The sequence below is a fragment of the Muntiacus reevesi genome, chromosome 1, assembly GCF_963930625.1.
Source record: "Muntiacus reevesi chromosome 1, mMunRee1.1, whole genome shotgun sequence".
Classification (NCBI taxonomy): Eukaryota; Metazoa; Chordata; class Mammalia; order Artiodactyla; family Cervidae; genus Muntiacus; species Muntiacus reevesi.
In genome coordinates this window covers 40815131-40841584 of record NC_089249.1, presented here as the reverse complement: position 1 = coordinate 40841584, position 26454 = coordinate 40815131, and the positions used below count along the sequence as shown (strand labels likewise).

General features: G+C 46.4%; 1 protein-coding gene across 1 annotated transcript in view; it reads right to left on the bottom strand.

Moving 5' to 3' along the window:
- Positions 1 to 26454, bottom strand: part of GRIN2B (glutamate ionotropic receptor NMDA type subunit 2B) — a 339069-nt gene that overhangs the window by 23111 nt on the left and 289504 nt on the right. The gene's annotated exons all lie outside the window — the stretch shown is intronic.

Below are 26454 nucleotides of genomic sequence, written 5' to 3'. Positions count from 1 at the left end.
TGTTGAGGCAGTCTGGACAGGAATGAGATTTGGGGAGAATGGATACATGTGTCTGTATGGCTGAGTCCCTTCACTGTTCACTTGAAACTGTCACAACATTGTTAATCAGATACACCGCAACACAAAATAAAAAGTTAAAAAAGAAACCTGCCCTTGGCTGTAAGAAGCCGGCTAAGTTGTCTTCACAACTCTGGATGCTGTGCCTCTGGGGAAGGCGCCCCTTACCTCTCTGAGCTCAACGTGGAGCTGGGGCTCCATGGCAGGCTGCAGAGGGCAGGGCGTGATGGAGGGCACAGAACTGGCTCACCTCCAGTCGCTACCCTCCTGCTGTGGCCAAAACAAGAGCTTGTGGAAAAGAAAATATCAGTTCTTTGAATTCCTAGAAAGGAGTTAATGACCAGTTTTTTCCCTCATTGTAAAACAGTCACTTCTTTTGTATTTTGCAAAATTTGCATCTAGAAGCCTTAATAAATATTTCCTAAAATATGTCATAAGATTAGACAGTAGCATTCTAATTCATGTGAGCTCGCTGAGGTTTGGTCCCTGAGAGGGTAGAGCAGAACAGGTGGGCTGATTCCTGTATTCACTTTACCACGTCATAGTGTACCCTGAGGTCTTAGGTGTCTGGCCATAAAGTATCAACATCAACACACATTTCATGGGGATCATCCACGCATAAGTCACTGAACTCTGAAATGAGAATCTGAAATGAAATGGGACAGTAGACACAATTCCTACATTATAGTTCAACTGGAAATAAAAGTGTTAAAACGATACAGACACAGCTAACACATCCATGTTAATGCATACACGATTTACATATAACATGATTTACATATAGTAACTCACTAATCTTCCCATCAACCCTATGTGCTCAGTCATGTGTGACACTTTGCGGGTCCCATGCCAGGCTCCTCTGCCCATGGAATTTTCCAGGCAAGAATACTGGAGTGTGTTGCCATTTCCTACTTCAAGAGACCTTTCCAACCCAGGGATCAAACCGGTGTCTCTTGCATCTCCTGCACTGGCAGATAGATTCTTTAACACCAGTGCCACCTGAGAAGCCTTCAATCCTATGAGGGAGGTATTATTATCCCCAGGTAACGGACCTGGAAACTGATGCCAAGAGAGGTAAGTAACTTGAATAAGATCACCTAGCTAGAAACTAGTACACCAAGGGTTCCAATCCAGGGTCCTCACCCTTAACTGCAAAACACATCACAGAGTTCTAGATACACAGAGTAGGTGCTCAGCAAACAGGTAGAGTAGAAAACTCCAATGACTAAGGAATATACCAAGTTCCAAGTGGGACAAAGAGAAAGTAATGGCTCTGCAGGTTTAGAGGAGCAGAGATCATTGTGAGACTCCAGGGAGGAAGCAGAGATGGAGCAACCCCTACAGATGGGCCAAGGTTTATACAGGCAGACATGCAGTGAAGACACTCAAGACAAGAGCAAAGACGCAGAGGAACCCAGGCTCGGTGTCTCAAGGGAAGCTGGAAAGAAAGTTTGTACGTGTGAATGTGGACCACGGTGCTGGCGTCCAGGCAGGAGCCTGGCGCAGTGTCCGGCAAAGGATGCAGCATCAGGTATCACTATGCAGCTAAATCAACAGCTTTGAAGAACAGAAGAGACCTGGGCTGAAATGTTCACTGGGGGTCTGTCCGATTCCCAGGAGAGAATAATGGGAGGAATATATGGAGAAGACACCTAAGGAGAGGCCTTGATAGAATCTAAGTTGGCCTTCACGTTCAGAAGGAGGAAGGAGAGGACGTGGCAGAGGGACTCAGCCCCATCACCTCCACTCCCATGGCTCTCCTCGCTGGCCCCTCAAGTCTACCCTGGCCTCCTGGAAGTTCCTAGAACCCACCAGGCAACCTCCCACCTTAGCCTGCTCTGCTGTCCACCCAGAAGTCCCACACACCAAACACTCCCTCACTAACTTCAGGTCAGAGACCTTCCTTGACCACCTGACTTCAAACTACAGTTCTTCTGTCAACATTCTCTTCTTTCTCTGTTTTACTTCTCTCTGCGGCATTGAACACCTTCTAAGATAGTATATGTAAGCATGCTAAGTCGCTTAGTCGTGTCTGACTCTTTGCGACCCTATGGACGGTAGCCCACCAGGTGCCTCTGTCCATAAGATAGTATATAATTGCCTTTTTATTTTCTGCCCTCTCCCATTTAAAATACAAGTCATATGAAGGACAAGATTTTCTTCTGTTTTGATCACTGCTGTCTGGTGCTTAAAACAGAACTTGCGATTTAGTGGCTCTCCAGATGAATGAATGAAGGACTAAATGAGTGAAGGAATTAAATAGCAATAATAGAGCTATTTATTATATTTTTACAAATCTCTCAAAATGTCTTCCTTCTTGGTGAATATATTACTGAGCAACACAGTTGAGACTGACTGATGCTCAGAGCTGGTGCTCTTCTGGTATCCCTGGTGAATAAGGAGTTAATACGTCCTCACAGCAGTGGAGGACATCTTTCTTGGCCCAATCTCCGTTTTCCCTTCAAAAAATACATCTGAGCTGCGATCCCAGGAGAGCTTGTCAAACCAGGACTTGACAATGCGTGTGGATATTTCTTTGGCACCAAAAATGTGACAGAGCTGGAGATGATTCTGATGACACAGGGATGAAGGAAACAGAGGCAGAGGGCTGAGGCATTTGAGTTTCATCCTGAAGTCATCCTGCGCCTGACAGGTGGTCTTGGTGGTGTTTCTTCAACCTCCTCTTAGCTGAGACCGTTACAAAGAGGTGTGACGGCCTTCTGTCCACTCATGCTGACTCCCAAGACAGACCTGTGAGAGGGCAGTCACCGTGCAGGCATTTTTATGAAAGTTGTGGGTGTTGGCAAAGAGACATGGCCTTTAAAGAAGATGATAACTAAACGGTACAGATGGATTCACCGTGGAGCACGCCAGCAGCTCATCCACAGTTTGGGGGAGACTGCTTGCTCAGGGTTACTACCAGGGTTTCCATATGCCAGGATGCCCTGGGAATTTAAGGGCATGCCAGCTATTAGCATGACGACCTGAGGTTCCTATCACAGTGAAAACAGTTTTAGAGTCACAAAGTTGGGGACAGCAAACTTGAAGTCTGTGCCCGGGCAGGGCTGGGAATCCAGGGAGAGGCATGGCAGGAAGACAGACACACCCCCTGCTCTCCTGGCCGTTGATCAGCTCAGTCAATTCCAGGCTGAGAAATGGAAACCCCAGCACGTGCTCACATGTTCACACTGTGCCCGGTTTACACAGAGCAGAACTCCTTGCTCTGATCAATGGAGTCGACCTCCCCAGCAGGGGACACTCCAGACTGCAGAGTGTCAGCGCTGGGAGGGGGCTCATGACCCCACCGTGCCCACTGCATCCACTTCTGAGTTCACGAGGGACCCACATGGGAGTGGGCTCCGATACGTCCATCAGCAAAGGGACATATCTAATCTTGATATGGCATTTCTCAGGACACATTCTGCCATGAATATTTTTTTTTTTTTAAATACCCATTATGTCTCCCAGGACACTTGTAGGTTGTGAAACAAAGTTTGAGAAATGCCGATCGAATGACAGACGTCCTAGTTGTACAGATTGGGAAGCAGAAGCCTGGGCAGTCTGACATCCAGGGCCACAGGGCCATCCCTAGTTCCTGTCCCCTCCATCCCCTCCCTCATCTGGTCAACACACATGTGTTGAGCAGCCACTCAGCACCAGACACTGCGTGCGCCTCCATGATGAATGAGACAGGGATAATGGGGATCCAGTGTGACTCCCTCATCCTTAATGGGCCTTCAGTTACAAGGTGAACATCACTGTTTTAAGGTGACTGCTGCGCTTGTGATTGGTTGCTCATTCGTGTCTGACTCTTTGAGACCCCATGGACGGTAGCCCTTCAGGCTCCTCTGTCCATGGGGATCCAGGCAAGGATACTGGAGTGGGTTGCCATGCCCTCTTCCAGGGGATCTTCCCAACCCAGGGATCAAATCACGTCTCACATTGCAGGTGAATTCTTTACCGTCTGAACCACAAGGAAGCAGGAAAAGATCAATAACCACATCGGGAGAGGAATGGATTTGATTTTTCCAGTTGACAGGGTTAAGCCAAAAACTCATTCACTTTCAACCCTTTTGCTGAGAATCAGTCTAACTTACGGTAATTCACACTCCTCTTTAGGGTTACCTTTGTCAACATGCTCGGTGAACACCACTATGCCTCCAGCTACTGGATGTGAATAGGGCATAGGAAAATAGACCCGAAAGGTGAAAAGTGGTTTAACGGATTGTGTTTAATGTGTATTTATGACAGAAAAATCTTTGAAACTGGTTTCACTTTTAATATTTCCTTCATATAAGCTGAGTTTAATTATGATTTATTTCTTTTTCTCCTAAAAGTGGCAACTGGCATTGCTATAGTTATTTCACCTGCAATGCAGGAGACCCTGGTTCAATTCTTAGGCCGGGAAGATCCCCTGGAGAAGGGATAGGCTAACCACTCCAGTACTCTTGGGCTTCTCTGGAGGCTCAGATGGTAAAGAATCTCCTGCAGTGTGTGATTCCTGGGTTTGATTCCTAGGTTGGGAAGATCTCCTGGAGCGGGGCATGGCAACCCACTCCAGTATTCTTGCCTCGAGACTCCCCATGGACAGATGAGCCTAGTGGGCTACAGTCCATAGGGTTGCAAAGTCAAACATGTTTGAATCACTAAGCACAGCATACCTCTTGTTACGTCAGTGATGGGAAAGTAGAAAGCTCTTACATAGGTACATAGACAGCCTGCCATACCCTGCTCACATATGAGATAAGGAGCAATCAGGGACTTTGGAGAAAATCAAATATCTTGCCAAATAAATCCTTCCAAATCAATAAATCCTGAAATCACTTTGTAAGTTAAGATCTGGTGAGCCACAATATTGCTATTATTCAGTATTCTTCTTATACACCTGTTTGATTTATATGATTTGACAGTAGAAATCACAGGATGAGCAAATTCTGAGACTACAAATATCCAATATTTCTCTACATTACTCCTCTCTTCCTCACCATTAGTGAGTAAACTATCCTCTACTGTTCCTCACATCTGAATGGTTAACAAAGAAAAGGAAGTATTGGTTTACTCTATGAACGCTATGAATTATGTAACTATCTTCTCCTTCATTTCATTCATTGATTAAATAATTCATTAACTCATCCTTCAACAAATATCTGAGGATCTGTGTTTGCCAGATTCTATTACAGTTACTGTGGATACATCAGTAAATAAGGACAAAAATTCCTGCCTTCGTGGAGGTTACAGTCTAGTAGAGAGAGACAAGTAAACATTGTAAATATGGTAAAAATAGGTGGCGCTAGGGGTAAAGGACCCGCCTGCCAATGCAGGAAATGCAAGAGACGTGGGCTCGATCCCTGGGTCAGGAAGATCCCCTGGAGAAGAGAATGGCTACCCACTCCAGTATTCTTGCCTGGAGAATCCCATAGACAGAGGAGCCTGGCAGGCTACAGTCTATAGAGTTGCAAAGAGTCAGGTATAACTGTAGTGACTCGGCACACATACACAAAACACTCATAAAGCAGATAGGACTTAAGAGATGAGCCAGGAGACTGCCAACACTGGCATGGCATTTGCAGCTGCTGCCTGCTGCCTGCTACCTGAAGGAAGAAGGATTGGTTGTCAGGCCATATAACATAATTTCCACTAATGGGAAAAAAAGAAAAAAACAGACAGGGAGGGGAAAACCTGTCTTAGAACCTCTTTCAGATTTTAGGTGGCTGCTTAACTGGCCCTTAAATGTCTTTTAGGGACATATAAAAAGTCACCATTCCCTGGAAACTCTTGTCTCTATTAATGTACTTTCCTGTAAGAGCTTTCTTCCTTGAGTCTTGGTCTGATGTGAATTTTCAGAAGAACAACTTCAAGTTTGCATTAGATAAGACACATTAAAATTTATTTTTCCACTTAAAACCCAAGGTGTGTCTCATCTCAGGCTTGGAGAGAGACTTTTTCTAGAATAAAGCAAATGAGAGAGAATTACTGGAAGGGTAGCTTGCTTATGAACTTCAATATATATTTGTGAGAACAACCTAGATGAGTTTCACGTCACACTTCTATTCTGAAGACCCTCATCTGGGTGTACATAATTAGAGGCAAATGTGTGCACTAATTGGGCTATTGTCGCAGCTACCGAGTAGGAAGTTATGCAAGCTTCCTTATCAACCTCCATGACCATTCTTTTAAGATACCAGCCCACTGGGTCCTTTTAATGGTTCTAAGTGCATGTCTCATGTTCCCTTGTCAATGGTTTATAGAGAACCTAGCCTACTTTAAAACTAGTCTATAAATTTCAAATCAGGAGCTAATTAACAGAATGGAAGAAAAGTCTGTGTGTGTGTGTGTTAGTCACCCAGTCGTGTCCGAGTCTTTGTGACCCCACAGGCTGTAGCTCACCAGACTCCTCTGTCCATGGGATTCTCCAGGTAAGAATACTGGAGTGGGTTGCCATGCCCTTCTCCAGGGGATCTTCCTGAACCAAGGATCGAACCCCAGTCTCCCACATAGCAGACAGATTCTTTACCGTATGAACCATCAGTTTCTACTCAGTGCCAAAGCAAACTGTAAAGAAAAACATTTCTCTTTATGAAAAGGCAGATGGGACATCTGGTGAAAGGGCAGACATGAGTGCTTGAGTGGGGAGTGTGGGGGTCACTTATTAAGCACACAGGGAAAGGACCCATTTTCTTTAATTACTTAGATGATGGAATGGAAAACTTGCTTCTTAAATCTGCTATGACACTCAATTGGATTGGATGGCTGGCCATTTGGAAATAGAACTAAACACCAAAGTAGTAAGTCTGGCATGAGGCAAGAAGATATTAAAAGGATAAAGTTCAATTAGAGAGTGTATAGAGAAACTCTCATAGGATGTAAAACCACACTGTCCCAGAGTAAGAAGGGGCAGGAACTGGCTTTGTGAAAGCATGGTCAGAAAGTATCATGGAGCCCTGGTGGACCACAAGCTACATGAGCTGACAACACAGTGCGGCTATTTAAATAGGGAGCCTGTAATGGGAAGCTCAAGAGAAATGTGGCAGGTGGGAAGGAGCCGGTCAGGCCCCATCATGGGCCAGTGGGAGAGCTTTATGATTACTGCTATCTCCTGTAAACTCACAAGTGAAATCTGAGAAGGTTCAGAAAACCATTTAAGGTGAGGGGAGCAAGTCTTGCGGTGGAAGGTTAAAAGACTGGGTTTATTGAAGGAAATTCCTGTTACTGAACTTGATCTAATGTTTTGAGAGTCTGTTCTAGTCACCCAACTATGAAACTGGTGTAAACACAACCCATCACTTGTAGGGTTCCATGAAATTTGGGGATACACTTGTACTAAAATCATCTTTGCTGTTTACCAGAAATTTAAATTTAAGTAGGTTCCCTGTTTTTATTTGCCAAGTTAGGCAACCCTACTCACAGGGTAATTAGTAGCCATCCAATAAATTCCCATTGAATTAACTGCTATTGTGTACTAAGTATTATGCTAAGGGCAGAGAACAGAAAAACTTAAAAACCTAGGTGATATAACAGAGGCCTTAACCCAAGGAACTATGGAAAAGGAAAGGTGCAGGAATCTGCTAGGAAGTAGAATCCAGGTTGAATGGATGGCTTATAAAGGGTGAGAGGAGTTTCAGGAGAGATTATTTGAGATAAAGAAGCACAACTATTACCTCTGGTCATTTCCCTGGGCTTCTAGGATTTAGCCATGGACAGCGTGGCAGCCGCCAGGATAGACGGGGACAAACGTGTGGTTGGACCCTGCTAGGATAGACAGGGACAAATCTGTGGTTGGACTCTGAACTCAGGAATGACAGGAAGGTGACAGAGAGCATATTTGCACTGAGCTGTTCTGATTTTCCCATGCCGTGTTTCAGGCAGTGGTTTTTGGTAGATATTTAGGGTCTATCTGCTGAATGAATAAATGAGGAGTAGTCATGAAGACTGAAAGCCAATGAAACAGACTGTTTAGAGAACACCATTACATTAGGTTTGCATCACAGAGATATGCAAGATAAGGCGCACTAACACAGCACGTGTTCAGTGTGACGTGGACAGCAGACACCCGAAGTGGTGCAGAAAGTGGGAAGAGAGGTCCCTGGCTTAGCAACTGAGACTAGGAGCTTCAGGGAAGGAAACCTCTGGGTCTCAGGTTCTCCCAAACCCACATCAAACTTGACTTTCTGGGAATCTTTTAAATGGCAAGGAGTGATTGGGGAGCATAAGTCTTTCCTTTATTAGAAGACAAACTATGATAGAGTAGCTACCATTTAGGACAATAAGAACATAATTTCTGTTGCTCAACTAGTCAAAATGTGCATTAACGATTAAAGTAGGAGTGTTATACATGCTCTGTTTTTATCAGTAATTCGCAGTGCAGCTAAAGCCCTTTTCCACTTCTTTAATAAGAGACCTTGAGGTAGAAGCAGTTAGGTTTACTTTTTCTGGGAATCTGGAAGGACAGACCACTCCTGGGCAATAATAAATATGGACCACGAAGGCAGGGAATGCATAAAGAGGAGCCCAGGTCTGTAATCGGTCCAACAAAATGTTTGGGGTAGGGACCACTTGCCCAAGGAAATGATATTTGAAGTCATTGTTTTCTACCACAGTGGTGGGTGAAAGACATATATTTATTTTTTATTTTTATTTATTTTTTTTTTTTTAAGACATATATTTAGAAATGTCCACTGAGGGACTTCCCTGGTGGTCCAGCGGTTAAGAATCCACCTTGCAATGTAGGGTTCGATCCTTGGCTGGTAGGGGGACTAAGATCCCACATGCCGTGGGGCAACAAAACCCATGTGTCACAACTGCAGAGACGCTCATGTGCCGCAATGAAGAGCCAGCACACCAAAAAATAAAAAGAAATGTCCACTGAGCTCTTACTCTGCACCTAGGAAAGGATGCTCAGTGCTTACTCTCCAAATTCCCCAGGATGGCTGCAAAGAGGTAGCTTGTGCCTGCTTTCCATGGCAGAGACCCTCCTTCCAGGCATCCCTGGATTCAGAGGTATTTTCAGGGGGTCTAAGCACTTCAGGGTGGCACTTCCATCCTGCCCTTCATACCTTTCCAGCCCTGACATAGTATAGGTCCTCTCCACCCCCCTATTTCTGAATCTCACTGAAACAAAGCGCATGGGGGTGGTCTAGCATGGATCGAGAGCAGTTTGTCTACGGCTTTCCGGGCACATGTTAATCATCTAATGGAAACAGCATGGGTTTTGTAAAATGGATTTTGGCACAAGCCCCGAATCTGCCCGAACATTTACTGAGGGATTAGGACACACTCTTCTAAGCATTTCACGATATTGTAAGTACACAGTACTATACATCTTTAATCAACACACAGCTATAGTGTAGGTAATATTTTTATCCTCGTTTTGTAATTAGGAAACTGAGGCATCAGAGGGGCTTAGTAAGCTGGCCATATCATATACTTTCCAGCGTGTATATGCTGTGTGCTCAGTCATGTCTGACTCTTTTCCATCCCATGGACTGTAGCTCGCCTGGCTCCTCTGTCCACGGGATTCTCCAGGCAAGAATACTGAGGTGGGTTGCTATTTCCTCCTCCAGAGGGTCTTCCCAACCCAGGGACTGAACCTGCATCTCCTGCATTGGCAGGCAGATCCTTTACCAGAGAGTCACCTGTGAAGCCACACTTTCCAGCAGTGGAGTCTCTGTTTTCCCTTCTGGAAAGCAGAGTTAGCATCTGCCTAAAAGGTCTAGGAGGAGAAGTAAAAGGGACCAAGAATGCAGAGCGTCTGGCCCAGAAAGGCCACCCCTGGGCCCGGACGACTGGCCCACTCTGAAACTGTAAACCCAGATTGTGGCTTCCACAGGGACTGCGTGGACGACGGCCACGGTTGCTCACAAGGCAATGGAGCACACGACACAAAATTGGTTTATTTTTGGCTTTGGAAATGCAATTTTTAATAGGCAGCCTCCAACCTATGAACACATTGTCCTCAATAGTTCATTTATAAGTCAGCTGTTCGGAAACAGAAATACATTTCCCCAGAGAAAGAAGACTGTAAATGCTTAGCTCATTAAGGGCAATTTAATCCATAAGAGTGCAGAACTTTAGTGTTAATATTATTAGCTTCTGTTCTGGGAACACTCATTCACTTAACACCCTTCTGTGATGTACCAGGCACTAGCCCAGGAGCTGAACAGAGTTATTTTATTGAAAGCATGTCTGTTGCCTCAAGGCCCTTACAGTGTGATGAAGGAAATGGTCATCTGATCAGTAGTTCTAGTGGAGGGTGACAGAGGTGGTTTCTGACTGTGGTCAGAGGACAGGGGTAGGATATCTGGGGTGGGGGAAGGGGTGGGAAATGGTGATAAAGCCCTGGAGGAAGGGGAAGGGGTTTCCCTTGCTTGGGGTCAGGGCTGGCTCTCACACTTCCCTTTCTGTGGTCACACCCCACATTCTGGGCCCTGTTGCTTTTCTAAGCTCCCTTCCAGGCATCCCAAAGTCCCTATTTTCCTGTATGATCCATGTCTGTAAGACCAAAAGTCCATTTTTTTTTTCAGTCCAAAGGAATTTATGTGTCAAAGGGGAGATGATCTAAAAAACAAGTGTCATTCTTATATGTGGACTCTGAAAAGAAATGAAACAAATGAACTTACTTACAAAACAGAAGAAACAGACTCAGACTTTGAGAAGGAGCTTACGATTGCTGGGGGGAGGAGATGCTAGTCAGGGAGTTTGGGATGGACATGTACACATTGTACACACATGTACACACTGCTATATTTAAGATGGATAACCAATAAGGACCTCTTGTATAGCACACGTTGGCTGTTGTTCAGTTGTTCAGTCCTGTCCAACCCTTTGCGTCCCCACGGACTGTAGCATGCCAGGCTTCCCTGTCCTTCACTATCTCCTGGAGTTTGCTCAAACTCATGTCCATTGAGTCGGTGATGCCATCCAACCATCTCATCCTCTGTTGCCCCCTTCTCCTCCTGTCTTCAATCTTTCCCCGCATTAGGGTCTTTTCAATGTTTAGTGGCCGACCAGATGGGAGGGGAGTTTGGGGGAGAATGGATCCACGCATATGCATGACTGAGCCCCTTCACTGGTCACCTGAAACTATCACAACACTGTTTGCTAATCGGCTCTAACCTACACAAAATAAAAAGATTTAAAAAAATTGTCACGAACATGTGATTGAATTATTACTCAATGTCCCTTAGATCTCTTCATTTTAAGAAGCAGCTAGTTTAAATTTTTTCAGTCCTCTATATAAATGTTTAAACTAGAAAGCACATGAAAATGGTCCAAAACAGCAGGGGTCACACAGACTACTCAGCCCGGCCCGAGGCTGCCCCGGGCACCCCTGTCTTTCAAGGACTCTTCACTTACCACTGAACCACGTGTCCTTCAGATACTGGGAGGGCGCCTGCTGTTCTTTTTATGTGCATGTGGTGCCAGTGGGGCAGGGGGCGTGGTGGTGGAATGGCACCTTGTCTGGGTCATCTGTAACCTGGAGGGACTCATCCAGGGTGTAGAGATACGTGTGATTTCATGACCCTTCAAACTAAAGAACTGAGGGCACATCATGAAGACTATTCAGGAGGGGCTGGAAAACTACCCCGAATCCTGACAACCCTCCTCCCCCACAAATCCCAGCCCTGTTCCTGTCACCAGGACCAACCACACCATCAAGCAGAGATGCCCCCACTGCTGTGAGCTGTGTCTGGCCCAGGTCGCCTCCAGCAGAGAGGACCAGGGTGACAATTACATGATTCTGTTAAAAGCCTCTTGCCAATGACAGGATTGAGAGGAGAGATTGCAATCCTAACTCAAGATGAGGCTCTGAAGTGCTGGGGCAAGGTGACAGGGTGAGCGGTCAAGAGAAAAGTCAACCCTCCCCGCTGTGATGACTGGGAAGACCGCTCTGCGTACACGGGCTCCTGAATGAACTATATTGGCCTTTTCCAAATAAATCAGTCTCATAATCTGAGATCTCACGTGCATGCTAAGTTGCTTCAGTCATGTCCAACTCTGTGTGACTCCAGTGGACTATAGCCTGTCAGGCTCCTCTGTCCATGGGATACTCCAGGCAAGATAACTGGAGTGGGTTGCCACGCCCTCCTCCAGGGGGTCTTCCCAACTCAGGGATTGAACCCGCATCTCCTGAGGTTCCTGCACTGCAGGAACCACCTGGGAAGCCCCTGTGAGATCATACTGTTCACTGATTTCTTCGTGTGTGTGTTGATCCTTCTGTGCTCTTTACATGGTGGCTCATGCTTGCTCTTGACTTCTGGTATTCTTTTAAATCAATCATTTATATATTTGGTTGCATTGGGTCATAGTTGCTGCACGCAGGATCCACGTTATGCCAGGTGTGATCTTTTGTTGCGGCACATGGACCCTCTAGTTTTGGCTTGCAGGCTCTGGAGCATGTGAGCTCAGTAATTGCAGGGCCCAGGCTCAGCTGCTCCTTGGCATGTGGGATCTTAGTTCCCCAACCAGGGATCGAACCTACGTTCCCTGCATTGACAGGTGGATTCTTAACCACTGGACCACCAGGGAAGTCCCTCCAGGTATTCTGAATATGGATACATTTGTGGTTACACCTGACCCCCAGATTATGGATGCCCAGTTATCTCATGGACTTGTATCTATGATTGTCAGACCAATGGGGGTATTTAAAGAATCAAGCTCTTCTGTCTACACTGTTTGGACTCCAAATCAGCCCTAATCTTGGCAGATCTAGCAGTGACTTCCCACATCAGGACCCGATTCACACCAAGGCAGCAGGTGCTTGCGGAGTTGGTGTCAATTCTGACTCCATCCCTGCCTAAACCTCCTCAGCCTCCTCTGTCAGCATCAGAGGGTCACAATGTCCATGCCGGCAGCCACCTCTTCTCACCACAACCTGGAATCACTGCCATGCTGAAAGCTGCTCTGCTCTTCAGCATCTGAACATCACTTTGCGTAATGAAGCAGGTGAGAGAGCCCTGGTTGGCAGAGAGAAAGGAGTTTGGCCGTAATTGGCCATAATTAACTTGATGTGCTTTTATAAGGAGAAATGGGTCTGATCCCTGGGTTGGGAAGATTGCCTGGAGGAGGGCATGGCAAACCACTCCAGCATTCTTGCCTGGAGGGTCCCATGGACAGAGGAGCCTGGCAGGCTACAGTCCACGGGGTTGCAAAGAGTCAGACACAGCTGAAGAGACTAACACCTTCACACTATAAGGAGAAAAGGAAAAAAGCGAAATGGCTCAGCACTCCCTGTCAAAGCTGCATTGGCACCCTCGGGTGTGTGCGTGTGTTTGCAGTGGTGGGTGAGTGTGCCCCGGAAAGGCACATAAGAGGATAACCTTGGGTATTCAAGTGCATTTCCCACCGGGAGCACTGCTCCCTAGTGGCACCTCTGCTGGGAGGTCCGCGGCTGCAGTGCCCTTCCTAATGCAATGCTGTTTGCTGTCTTGTTCAGTTTGGACTTGAGGCCGCTAGGAGACATCATTAGACATCACGGCCTTCTTTCTTCAGTACCAGGATGACACCCAGCTCAATGGCTCTTTTGTACTCAGTCCAGAAAAGGCCGAGCTCTAACTGTTTCAGGGTCTGCTGGCAATCAATTCTTGCAAGAAATGGAACTGCCTTGTCCTCAACTCAAAGCCCACTACCGTGCTAGTGATGAGCTGGGAGATGCGTGAGCAAGTTTGAAGGAATTAAGCATTCATCTAGCATCTTTACTATTGAGGTGGTTTCTAGACTTAAGCTGTTCAGGGTCTCTTGGCCATAAGCACTTCAGAAGCAGTAAGCGAACACTGTTCTTGCTTTAGTTCCATCCTAAGAAGAGGATTGAATAGGGAGAAGGGTGCACATCTCTCCTCTCCAATTCTTTCCTCTTTCTTGAGAGTAGGATCTTTTCCTCCTTGGCTGGATTAAGTAAGTATGTATATTAGTTACTTCGTAGAAGGGAGAAAACATGGCATCTGACAACATTCATTCATCCAGTTAACATTAAGTAAGTGGCTCTTAAATAAGCGAGGGGCTATGAGTTCAGAAAGGCTTCCCAGGTGGCGCTAGTGGTGAAAAAAAAAAAAAAGAAAGAAAAGAAAAAAAAAGAAAAAAAAAAAACAACCCTCCTGCCAATGCAGAGGACTTAAGAGAAGCAGATTTGATCCCTGGGTTTGGAAGATCCCTGGAGGGAGGAGAGAATGGCAACCTACTCCAATATTCTTGCCTAGAGAAACCCATGGACAGAGGAGCCTGGCAGGCTATAGTCCAGGGGGTCACAAAGAGTTGGACACGACTGAGTGATGAGGCACGCATGCATGCATGAGTTCAGAAACAAAGACAACAGAGCCCTTGGCTAGTCCCAGATTCCAGTGAACAGAAGACTCTTCTAGGGTCCTGTGCATCCACAGCTGGGTAGAAGGTCTAACCATTCCTAATGGGTTGGTGAGGGTCCTTAATCATCTCCTTAAGAATCCGAGAAGTGAGGCCAAAGGGGGTCCCATGACGGGGGCTTGACAGGATTCTGCTACCCCAGGTCCATGCTTCCAGGAGCGTGTCCCTTGTCCCCATGTCCATACAGAGAATCCACGGGGTGGCTGCAGGCTCTGGAGTCAGTTCTGCCTGGATCAAATCTGACCCCCTCACCTGGTTGTGTGTAACTTCAGAGTATTTAATTATCCTCTAAAAAACCCTCCTCATCTGTAGAAAGACACTGGTAGTATCTATCGCACAGGGTGGTCATGAGGCTGCAAGGAGCCACAGACACGACGGGTCCAGCAGCTGGCATGTAGCACGTGTTCATTGAATAGTTCAATCACTGTTCAGTAACAAGGGCCAGGATGGCACATGTGGCTGCAGGAACCCTAGCCCCTGGCAGGGGGGCCGAGTGAGGTCAGCTCTTCTGGGACCTGACCCTGAGCTGTTCTCCCCTGCTCTCTGGGGGGCTCGGGTGGAAGGCAGAGGGCAAGAGGAGCCAGGGATGGGTGGCAGCCCCTCGTGGTGCTGTCCTGACCTGGCACTGTGCAAGACAGAGTCTTCTCCTGGCCAGGCAGGCTCACAGAGTTCCCGAGGGATTCTCAGTGAGCGCTTGGTCTCGGCTCCCTGAAGGCAGTCGCTTGCCTACATCAGTCCCTTCAGCTCCTCCATGGGGTACCACCCCTCCCGCATATCTCTGGTTCCGCGGCTGCCTAATCCTGAGCAGGAAGCCTGTGAGGAGGAATCTTTAACATCACCTCCCTTCATCCCTGCCCAGACTGGCCCCTCCTGCCCTTGTGGCCATGGACTTGGGGAAGGTAGACCTGAGCGGCCCTTGGTGGGCATCTGGACCACCCCCTGGACCACTAGACAAGACCTGTCACCTGGGTCTTCTCAAGTTTGAGTGAAATACCAGTCTCTCCCCCACTCTAATTGCAGGGGGTGAATCTCAAGCTCTCCTAAGGATCCCCCCAAAGCCTGTAGGTCTGAGGGGTGGGAGGAAAGAGGAGGCATAGCCCTCCAGTAACTTCCTCCTAGAGTAACTTTCTCTCACGACCCTTTTCATACATCCAGTTTCCTGGCTGTATCCTGGCAGGTGCTGCTCAGGTGGGACCTTCTTCCACCTGGACTTTAATTTCCAGTTGGATGAAAAAGGTTCCCTGAGTGACTTTGACATCAACACCCTGCTCTACCCGACCCCTTTCCCAGTGTTCACACCACAGACAGGTCTGCATGGACAGACTAACCCTGTAATGTTTACAGAGAGGACGTGAGACTCCAATCTTCCCCCTACTCTGCCCCCTGAAAGTCTGAGCTGCCAGACCTTGGGGACCCCCCACGTGGGCAGCTCTGAGGATCACACGGGCCTGGAACCACTCCCCTTGATGCTCTGAATCGGAGCTACCCAGCCAGGGCTGGATTAAAACGCCAGAGGAAATGTCTGAAGGTCTGGTCACAAAAGAGTTGGATAGGACTTAGCGACTAAACAACAACCGGAACCTGTAGAGCATGACTGGTCTCTCCATGGCTCTCTGTGACTGGCCCAGAATGGAAAACTTGACACTGAACTGTAAACTGAACCACGGGTCCCCAAGTTTTTTGGCACCAGAGACTGATTTCATGGAAGACAATTTTTCCATAGACAGGGGAAGGTAGGGGATGGTTTCAGGATATTTCAAGCTCATTGCATTTATTGTGCACTTTAGTTCTGTTAGGGCTTCCCAGGTGGCTCAGATGGTAAAGAATTTGCCTGCAAGGAGGGAGACATGGATTCAATCCCTGGGTCGGGAAGATCCCCTGGAGAAGGGAATGGCTACCCACTTCAGTATTCTTGCCTGGAGAGTCCCATGGACAGAGGAGCCTGGTGGGTTACAGTCCATGGGGTCACAAAGCATCAGACATGACTGAGCGACTTTCACTTATTTCTATTATGATTACATCAGCCCCATCTCAGATCATCAGGCTTTAGATCCTGGGGGTTGGGGACCCTTGAACTAAATGGTTGGTTTTCCCCAGCTTCAGGCACTCTAAGGCCTGCCCTCAACACCGCCTCCCTGACCCTACCCCGAGCACATGCCCAGCTATGCAGAAAGCTTCCCAAAATACAATGCAAGACACTATACACGGTCCACTGAGGCCCTTGTCTACACTCTTGCCATCATTATAGAAAGAGGGAGAGGGAACACTGGAAGAGCCAAAAGGCCAAAACATCCACAAAAGCCCAGAGCCAGTCCAGGCCACAATTTTCACTGTGAATACAATTCTGACACCTCTAAAACTTGATTTATTTTAGGCCTGATGCCTTTGGCCACATATAAATTTTCATGGCTGCATTAATTTGTCTCGAAGGACTTGAACTTAGTAATTCTTAATAAGTCCTCAACCCATAAGCCAAGATTTCGTCAGCTTGTGAAAGCTGAGCTCCCTAGTACTGAAACACTTATTTCTAGTGTTTGCTTTTAACCAGACAGAAAAGGATGTTGAAGAACTCCCTTATTTTTCTTGGATGTCAATGAACTTCAGAGTGAAGACACTGCTTTCAACTGTCAGCTAAATGCAACAGCTCCCTTGTCTTGGAACCAGAAATTGGACCATAAGTAAATTCCAATTTCTCTGGAAGTCCCCAGGGTCACTTGCTCTTCCCAACCTGGAAGACATGGCCTGACTGAAAGAGGCCCCATATGGAAGCCACAGGGCTTCCCTGGTGGTTCAGTGGTAAAGAATCCACCTGCCAACGTAGGACATGTGGGTTCTATCCCTGGGTGGGGAAGATCCCCTGGAGAAGGAAATAGCAACCCAGTCCAATATTATTGCCTGGGAAATCTCATGAACAGAGGAGCTGGCGGGCTACAGTCCGTGGGGTCGCAAAGAGTCAGACACAGCTTAGCGACTAAACAACAGCAACAATGGAAGCCATGCAGATAAATTGAAGGATCCGAGAAACACTGTTTTCTTCTAATCCCAGGGCACTCAAGACTTGAGTGCTACATGCAGTGGAATGTGCTTGGGTTTTTGCTAACAAAAGTATTTGTTGCTTATTGCTGGCTTCTATTTTGGGCCCTGTCCAATTCAATGCAGGTGGGGAAATTGTGGATTCATCCTCGTGCTAATCTGTGTAGTGGCAATTTAAAAACAGATATGGTCCAGGAAGGTGTCTAACTCTCCTATATCTTGCACAGGACCACTTTTCTAAAAAGAGTTATACAGAGCAGATCTAGTTTACAACTGGGTTCTAGTGTTTTTTTTTTTTTTTTTCTTTTTCTTTCTTTTCTTTCCTTTTTCCTTCCTTCAATCCATTTTGTTTCATTTCATAAAATGATGATTCCACTGATAGCAGAATGAGACAAATCTTTTCTCTTTTTCCAGGTAAAGACAACTTTCTTAAGTTCTATGCACATGGGAAACTTGCATTCCTTATGCAGCTTTGTTAAATGTCACATTCCTAATTAGCCAGTTATTTGATGCTTCAAACTGGGTTGGTGGAGAAGACCCTTGAGAATCCCTTGGACAGCAAGGAAATCAAACCAGTCAAGCGTAAAGGAAAGCAACCCTCAATATTCGTTGGAAGGACTGATGCTGAAGCTGAAGCTCTAATACTGTGGCCACCAGATGCGAAGAGCCAACTCATTGGAAAAGACCCCGATGCTGAGAAAGATTGAGGGCAAGAGGAGAGGGGCACAGAGGATGAGATGGTTGGATGGCATCACTGACTCAATGGACATAAGTTTGAGTAAACTCTGGGAGATAGTGAAGGACAGGGAAGTCTGGCGTGCTGCAGTTCATGGGGTCTCAAAGAGTCAAACACGACTTAGCAACTGAACAACAATTTTGGAGGCTAGAGATACACATATATATATATGCACACATATGGACACACATATATGCACATGAGTGTGCCTTTCTATGTAACAAGGAAGATACCTTCATTAACATGGAAAGGACACCTGTTTGCCTTTGATGAGAAAAACACCTGTGCCTGATGACCAGCTAGCATCCCTTTCAGCTCTGTAATTTGAGCAGCACAGCGAAACCCAGAATATAAGAGGGCTGCATGAATATTTTCCCCAGAAGAGTTGTGAAAATGATACATCTTGCCAAAAACATGTCCACAGTCCCCTCTGACAATGACCTTCCTGCTCAGAGCCTGCGTGCGGGGTGCACACACAGCTCATACGCTACATCTGGGGATAAAGTATCAGTAATCAGGCTCAAGGACACAGCAAAAGTGAGTGCACAGCAACGCATGGGGCTTTTTATTGTCTCCTCAAAATGAACCTGCAGGGAGAAGACTCCCTCTGGGTGTAAGCCATATCTTTGCAAATCTTCAGGGTGATGTAGATCTGTTCTTCCTAACAAAGAGATTAGTGGAGAAAGGAACTGGATTCTAGGGTAAGAAATACCTGCTTTGGAAGGACAGGGTTGGGTGGCTGATCAGAGAAGCTGACTAGGAGAAGCAGTGGGATTTAAGTGGGGTGAGGGGGGTGTGCAAGCCCCTGAGAGTGCGGGTTACGGGAGGGCATTGAGACTCTGTGTTCACTTCCTGTGACTCCCGTAACAAACTCCTGGTGGCTTCAAAGGATACAAATTTATTTTCACATATTCCCGAGGCCAGGAGTCCACAATCAGTGGTAGGGTTTCACTCCCCTCGGAGGCTCTAGGGGAGAACCCATGCCATGTCTTCCAACTTCCAGTGGATCCCAGTGTTTCCGTGGCTGCCCCACTCTCTGCTCTTACTGCTCCTGGGCTTCTCTTCTGTGTCAGCTTTCTCCCTCTGCCCTTCTCTTAGAAGGACACTTGCCGTGGATTTAGCAGCAAACCAGGGTGATTGTAACTTGAGATCCTCAACTTAATTACAACTGCAGAGACACTTTTTCCAAACAAGGTCACCACTCTCAGGTTCCAGGCATTAGAATGTGGACAGAGCTTTTAGGGGACCACCGTTCAATCCCAAGAAACCCTGACATTTATGGTGGTAAGTCCCCTACATACAAACCTTCAAGTTGTGAACTTTTAAAGATGCGAACCAGCAAGGAGCCAGAACCTGTGCCATCACCATCAGGTGTGAGTCAAAGTGCAGCTTGCCCTCCGTCTTCTATGGCCGACGACCCCTCAGCTCCATCTCCCACCTGCTCCTTCCTCCAGTCAGTAACTCTTCCTGCCTGTTCCCTCGATGCCTGTACTCGATACCTGTTCAGCCACTGTACGCTGAAGTAGTTGTTCTACTGTACTATTGTACTTCTCAAGGTACTGTACAATAACATTACAAATGTTTTCTTTTTTTTGTGTGCGTGTGTGTTTGTTTATGTATTATTTGTGTGAAAACTATTATAAACCTATTATGGTGGCTTCCCTGGTGGCTCAGTGGTAAAGAATCGCTTGTCAATGCAGGAGATGCGGGTTCGATCCCTGGGTCGGGAAGATCCTCTGGAGTACAAAACGGCAACTCACTCCAGCATTCTTGCCTGGAGAATTGCGTGGACAGAGGAGCCTGGAGGACTGCAGACCATGGGATCGCAAAGAGCTGGACACGACTGGGCACACGCACACATGCTGCATAGCTGATTGTGTTAGTTGGGTACCTAGGCTAACTTTGTTGGATTTGCCAACAAATTGGACTTACGCATGTACTCCTGTGGAATGGAACTTGTTCATTCGTAGGGAGCTTACTGTAAAGCAGAGGTGGGAGGTGAGGAACTTTACATGGGGAGGTCACAGAAGGTCAGAAGCAGTTGGTCATTCAAGGAGAAGAAGGTGAGTGAAGCCTGACACTGTGAAGGGGACACAAGAAGGAGAGGAAGGGGACTCTGGGCCCCCCTTGGGAGCCCCACAGTCAACACCAGGCCATTTGTATCCCCAGGACCGGGAGGGTGACCACTGCTAAGCTTCACTGGATGCCTCAGTCAAGGCAGCCAGTCAAGTCAAGAGTGAATTTGAGAATCAAGAGTTCAAGGCAGCCACCCGGGACTATAAGCAGTCCCGTTTTCAAGTAATCCTAGAGACGTGGTGAGAGCCAACCCCGAGTAACAGAGTTGGGGCTGCTGAAGCCCCAGGGCTTTGTTCTGGATCCATCTGGATGGAGGCCACCCTGGCAGGAATGAGGCGGTGCGGTCCTGGGGGCGGTGGTCCATGTATAGTGTACACTGGTTCAGCTAGCTAAGCAGGAGGCAAGAGGGCTGCTGTCCCTCCCCCAGGCCATGCGTGTCCTGTACCCAGTACAACCCCAGGGTTTGGGGAGTTTTCTTCTCCTGTCATTTCCTCCAAAACTGTCCTTTTTAAAAAAATTTATTTGTCTGTCTGTGTCGAGTCTTAGTTGTGGCATGTGGGATCTTCACTAGTCATGTGGGATCTTTCCTTGTAGCACACAGACTCTCTAGCTGTGGCTCACGGGCTCCAGAGTATGTGGCTAAGTAGTTGCTGTGTCCAGGCTTCGTGGCCCCATGGCATGTGGGATCTTAGTTCCCCCACCAGGGATCGAACCCATGTCCCCTGCATTGCAAGGCAGATTCTTAATCACTAGACCACCAGGGAAGTGTCCCTTCAGAACTGCTCTAGACCAGTTTCAACAAAAGGACCAGAGGTTTGACATCTCTGGGGGACGCCACGCAATAAATCATTCCCTTATTTTGCTCAGCCATCTGAAGGCCAAGCCCAGGCCCTCATTTCTAGATCCCCAGCTAGTAGTTCATGCCTGCTGTGTGCCTTGGTGAGTTATTTTTAGCTCAGTATTCCAGAACCTAACCAAGATGGCCTGGGCCAGGACCAGCGTGTGACAGATCAGGCTTGAGATCAGCTGTCTCCCACTGGCTCCCGGCCTAAAGTTAATAGGGCGAGAAAGTCCCATTTGTACAGGGGAAAGCAAGGCCCATTTCCTCACTCACGATCAAATGCCCCCCAAGCATCACACATCAGGGTAGCTGTGGTGTAAATGCACTCCTCACCAGGCTGGGTTTCTTCCAGGATGCAGACTAACACATTCGTTTGCACATTAATTTAAAAAGTCATACAGCGCCTATCTGCCAGAAGGATATAAGGCAGTTTCCAGATGCTTGTGGAACTTCTCGGGAACTCAGAAGAGTCATTGTCTAGAAAAGCCATGGGGTCCTCAGTTTTAAGAAGGCTGTCCTGATGGCACTTTCAATGCTGCAAGCGAAGATGCCTGCCCTCATTAATTAGAGAAACACTTTTTTGACATTTCAAGTGAATAAAGTTCCTGTAGTTCCCCAAGAAAAAGAATCAACAGAATATAACGTGGGCATATGTCACTCATGTGGTGAGAATGAGTGAGGCGGGATGCAGCCAGGTACCCTCAGGAGCCCCATGGCCTGAGAGCAGCCTCTAGTGACCTTGGCAGTCTCTGCACCCCCAGCAGGCTTCCTTTAGCCCCTGACCTTTTTCCCTGCTCCCACCCCTCTCCCACCATCCAACCATGGCTTAAAGCTCCTGGTCACAGAAGGCCCAGGTTAAAGTCAATCCTGTGGGCAGTAAGCCTGCTCCAACCCAGGAAATATCACCCTCCATTCAAAGTCATGCCTCTGAAAAACTTATGAAATAAAAGGCAAATGTTAAAACACTATCTAATTATTTGGGGGTGAGTTAATCAGATAGCTAGCTACTCTTTAGTAGAGGAGAAGGATCTCACTTGTTAAGTATCAGAAAGGTAGATGGGAAGGTTAGAAAGAAAGGATTAGCTGGAAAGAGCACTGGGATCTAGACATGGTGACACGCTGTTTAGGGGCTATTAGCCAGCCAGGAACATCAGAAGGGCAGATGACTTAACCTCTGCAAGCTTCAATTTTCTCATCTACAAATGAAGATATTAAAAGCACCATTACATAAGATAATCTATGTAATGTATTTGGCATTATGCCTGGTTCCTGAGAGCTGAAAAATGTTCACAGAGATATCATTGCTGAAGTTATATTAACAATAATGATAACTGTTACTATTATTATCAGTAGAAGTAGTTGTAGCAGTCACGGCAGTGGTAGTGTACAGTGACCTGAGAAGGGATAGATTAGGTGGAACCAAAACTGAAAGTCATTAAATGAGAAGACGGGAGATTAAATGAAGAAGTGGGTGCAGGGTGTTAATACCAATCCTTAGCTGTGCCATAATGTTGTCTAGGGAGACATCCTGGCAAAGTGCTTTTTAGAGGCAGACACATAGGAACTCAAACCTTGGCTCTGAACTCAAACCTTGATAATGTAGGACTTTACGGAATCACTAAACTTCCTGGAGCCTCAGTGTTCTTATCTATAAAATGGGACTAATCATACCTCATGAAAATCATTTGTATAACATATACGCAACATACTTAATGTATCCAACACCCAGAGACTATGTCTTCTGTTTGTCTGGCCAAGCTCTTTCCCCTCTACATGGTGGTTGGCAGACTGCGAAATGAGAAATCCATCTGGAGAGCCGAGAATATGAGAATGAGCATTGTGGCTCTTTGTTAAGAGAAGAAAGATGTCACCAGCTCCCTTACAGCCTCCTCCCACTGGGAGAGCTGAAGGAATGTACAGTAGGGTTGCTAAATGTTAGAACTTGAAACCATTTTTAGTTATAGATGCAGTAGAATCATTCTGAATTCACTGATGTAATGTGCTATTGCAAGATGGAAGTCATCCAGTAAAAAGGAACCCCAAAATAGGATGCCATGGAAATTTAACTCTGAACATTCTGACTTTGTACCTTGACATAAATGAGACCCAGGAACATTTTCCTGCCATAAAATTGAAGTTAATTTCTTAAAATATATAGATTTAATGACAGCAAATACCTTCCCATCATCACTCCACAATATTTACGATTTGGTCTGATTTACATAGAAGATATGTCATCTATGAGAGTCAAAACAAGTTTAGAAACCCTTCTCCACTTCAAATGTTACCTTCCCTGATGAAAATTTAATTACACTGAAAAAAGAATCTTCAAAATCACCTCATTTCTCTGCAAAGCAAAATGTTATGGCTTTGATGGCTTTATTATTTTTTTTCTAAATTCACAGAATATACTTCCTCTCACGCAAAGTCATTCCCAAGACTTAGCGTTTAGTTTTGAAGGAAAACTAATAATAATTTTGACATTTTAAGTGTACATTCAGAAAACTCTGATTTATAATACTGCTCCTGACACTGATATGCAGTCGTATGTTATTAGTTACTTGAATGTTTTCTATAATTATGTAAATGATGCTGACACTTTCTGGTAGGATGCTTACCATTTACTATTTTGTCATTTGCAGAGTTCTGAAATGGATCAGATCACCATGTTCAAGCTGAACAGCTGTTAAAGGGCTCTTTTCTCTTGCTGTTTTCTTTGCCTATCATGCCTAGTCCATTGCTCTGTGCAAGAGACTATTCAATATACTTCTCTCCTTCTCTTCCCACAGACTTTTTATAAACATAACCAAGTTATGATCACTGACATTGTGGAGCACATGGTCAAATAGGGGGAGAGGGATTTCCTTGGTGGTCCAGTGGTTAAGTGGTCCAGTGGTCCAAGAATTAAGTGGTAATTCTTAACCTTCTGCCTTCCAATGCAAGAGATGCAGGTATAATCCCTGGTTGGGGAACTAAGATTCCACATGGGCCAGGGCAACTAAGCTCATAGTTCTGAAAATACTGAGCCCATATGCCGCAACTAATACTGAGTGTAGCCAAAAATAAATATGTAAAAATAGAGAGAGATGCAGGTACAGGTCGGGTACAGGTCTGTAGATCACAATGTGGGAGACCAGGGTTCTAACAAAGCTACAGAAGATTGCCAGGGCAGAGAAGACAGTGGCTAACTTCCCAGATGAGAAAGCTTTACAAATAAAGTGATCTCGAATTTGTCTTGCCATATCAGTAGGAGTGTGGTGAGTGCAGAAGTGAGGAGAACAACTCAGGCAGGTGCAGAGCATGTGGTTGGGAAGGAGAAGGAGGCAAGGATGGCTGGAACATAGGGTATAAGAGTCTACACACGAGATGAGATGGAAGCGATGGCACACCCTGGGGATCACTAGTAAAAACTCTGAAAGCCACATCTGAAAAAAGTCACCTTTACTCTGTAAGCAATGGAGCCACAGAGTTCTTCAAGCAAAGGTGGGATCCATCTTTTCAGAACATAACCAACATGGCGTGGAGGACAGACAGAGGCAGAGCCTCTCTGTTCAAGTGGCGTGGCCCAGAACGGTATGTTCTTTCAAAGCCGCAGAAGGGAAAACAATCTCCCTCCATCTCAATTATGCTTAGCTCAAGTAGAAAATCGTTCAGTTGTTGCCGGATGGCCCTTGAAAGGATGGAAAACATAAATACGGTGTCCTAATGAATTCTCGGAGGCATCGGAAGAAAACAATGTGATAAAAGTGGTGGCTCCCCCATTGAACGGCCCAGAGTACCCTGACCTCAAGCACGTTGTGTACTGCAAAGGCACATGGTCCCACCACCCTCTGCATGGGGACAGGACCTGCCACACCTCTGCCATTCCCCGACGTGAGGACACGGTCCTCCGCACCTCTGCCAGACCCACATGTGGGGATGAGCCCTGCCATGCCTCTGTCACTCTTGTGTTTGAGGAAGGACACGGCTTACCTGGTGGCTCAGAGGGTAAAGAAGCTGCCTGCAATGCAGGAGACCTGGGTTCAGTTGCTGGGTTGGGAAGATCCCCTGGAGGAGGAAATGGCAACCTACTCCAGCATTCTTGCCTGGAGAATCCCATGGACAGAGGAGCCTGGTGGGCTACAGTCCATCAGATTGCAAGAGTCAGCCATGACTGAGCGGCTAAGCCACCACCACCAATTAAGGGTACACACCACAAAACCAACAGGTATTTAAGTATTCTGGAGAGCATGTGCTTCCAAGGGATTTTAACTGCTGTACTTGAGACAAGGGCTTCCCTGGTGGCTCAGAGGGTAAAGAATCTGTCTGCAATGCAGGAGACCTGGGTTTGATCCCTGGGTTGGGAAGATCCCGTGGAGGAGGAAATGGCAACCCACTCCAGTATTTTTGCCTGGAGAATCCCCATGGAAGGAGGAGCCTGGTGGGTTACAGTCACAAAGAGTTGGACACGACTGAGTGACTAACACACACACACACATACGGCCCACTGCAGCTCTGCCGGGTCCAGGTATGGAGCCCTGAGGCATCAGCTGTTTTCAGCCCCATGACTGCCCAGGTTACAGAAGCGGGCACAAAAAGCAGTTGTAGAAGGGAGTGAGGGGAGAGGTCTAGCTCAGGTTTTCTGAGGGGATCATGATGGTGAAGGAAGGATATTGACAAAGGATCAAGGTGAGAAAGGCTTAAAATGAATGAAGTAATAGATGGATGAATATCTGAATAAATGCATAATAAATCAGGAGTTAGAATAAGGAAGTAAAAAAAAAAAGCTCAAAAGTAAAGGAGAAGGAAATACAAGAGGGGGAATAGTTTAAAAAGTAAGGAGAAAAAATAAAGTGGAAAGGAAGACACACCAGAGAAAGAGCTGACATAAAGAGGAAAACATCGTGAGTGATCCTTTTGTGTGTGTATACAAATATATATATATATTCATTTCCTTAAGAAGCTTGTTATCTTCTTCATGCTTCTGAATGTTCTTGATGAGTAGTGATGAGTAGATGGAGAAACCATAACTGAAGCCTCCGAAGAGACCGTCTTCTCCTTTTCCCTCTTCCCAAACCATTTGCTCAGTGGTTAATTAGGTTTATCTTGAGGAAAGCTGTGCATGTGATAAACCATTAACTACATGTGACCTGTCTGGTCTAACACAGGTCTGTCTGTATCACACAGCTTCTCCTGGGGGTGGGGATGGGAAATCATGGTTTCTAAGTCTTAAGAAAGCAGAGAGGAGGAGGTTTGTGGTAAGTGAACGTCTCTAGAGGGTTCTGGGGTTTCCAGAAGCTTTGCTGGGCACTCCGGGAAGGCAGCTCCTAGTGCCAGGGTTGGACCACCCCAGTTACCAGAAGGGCAGGTGACAGAG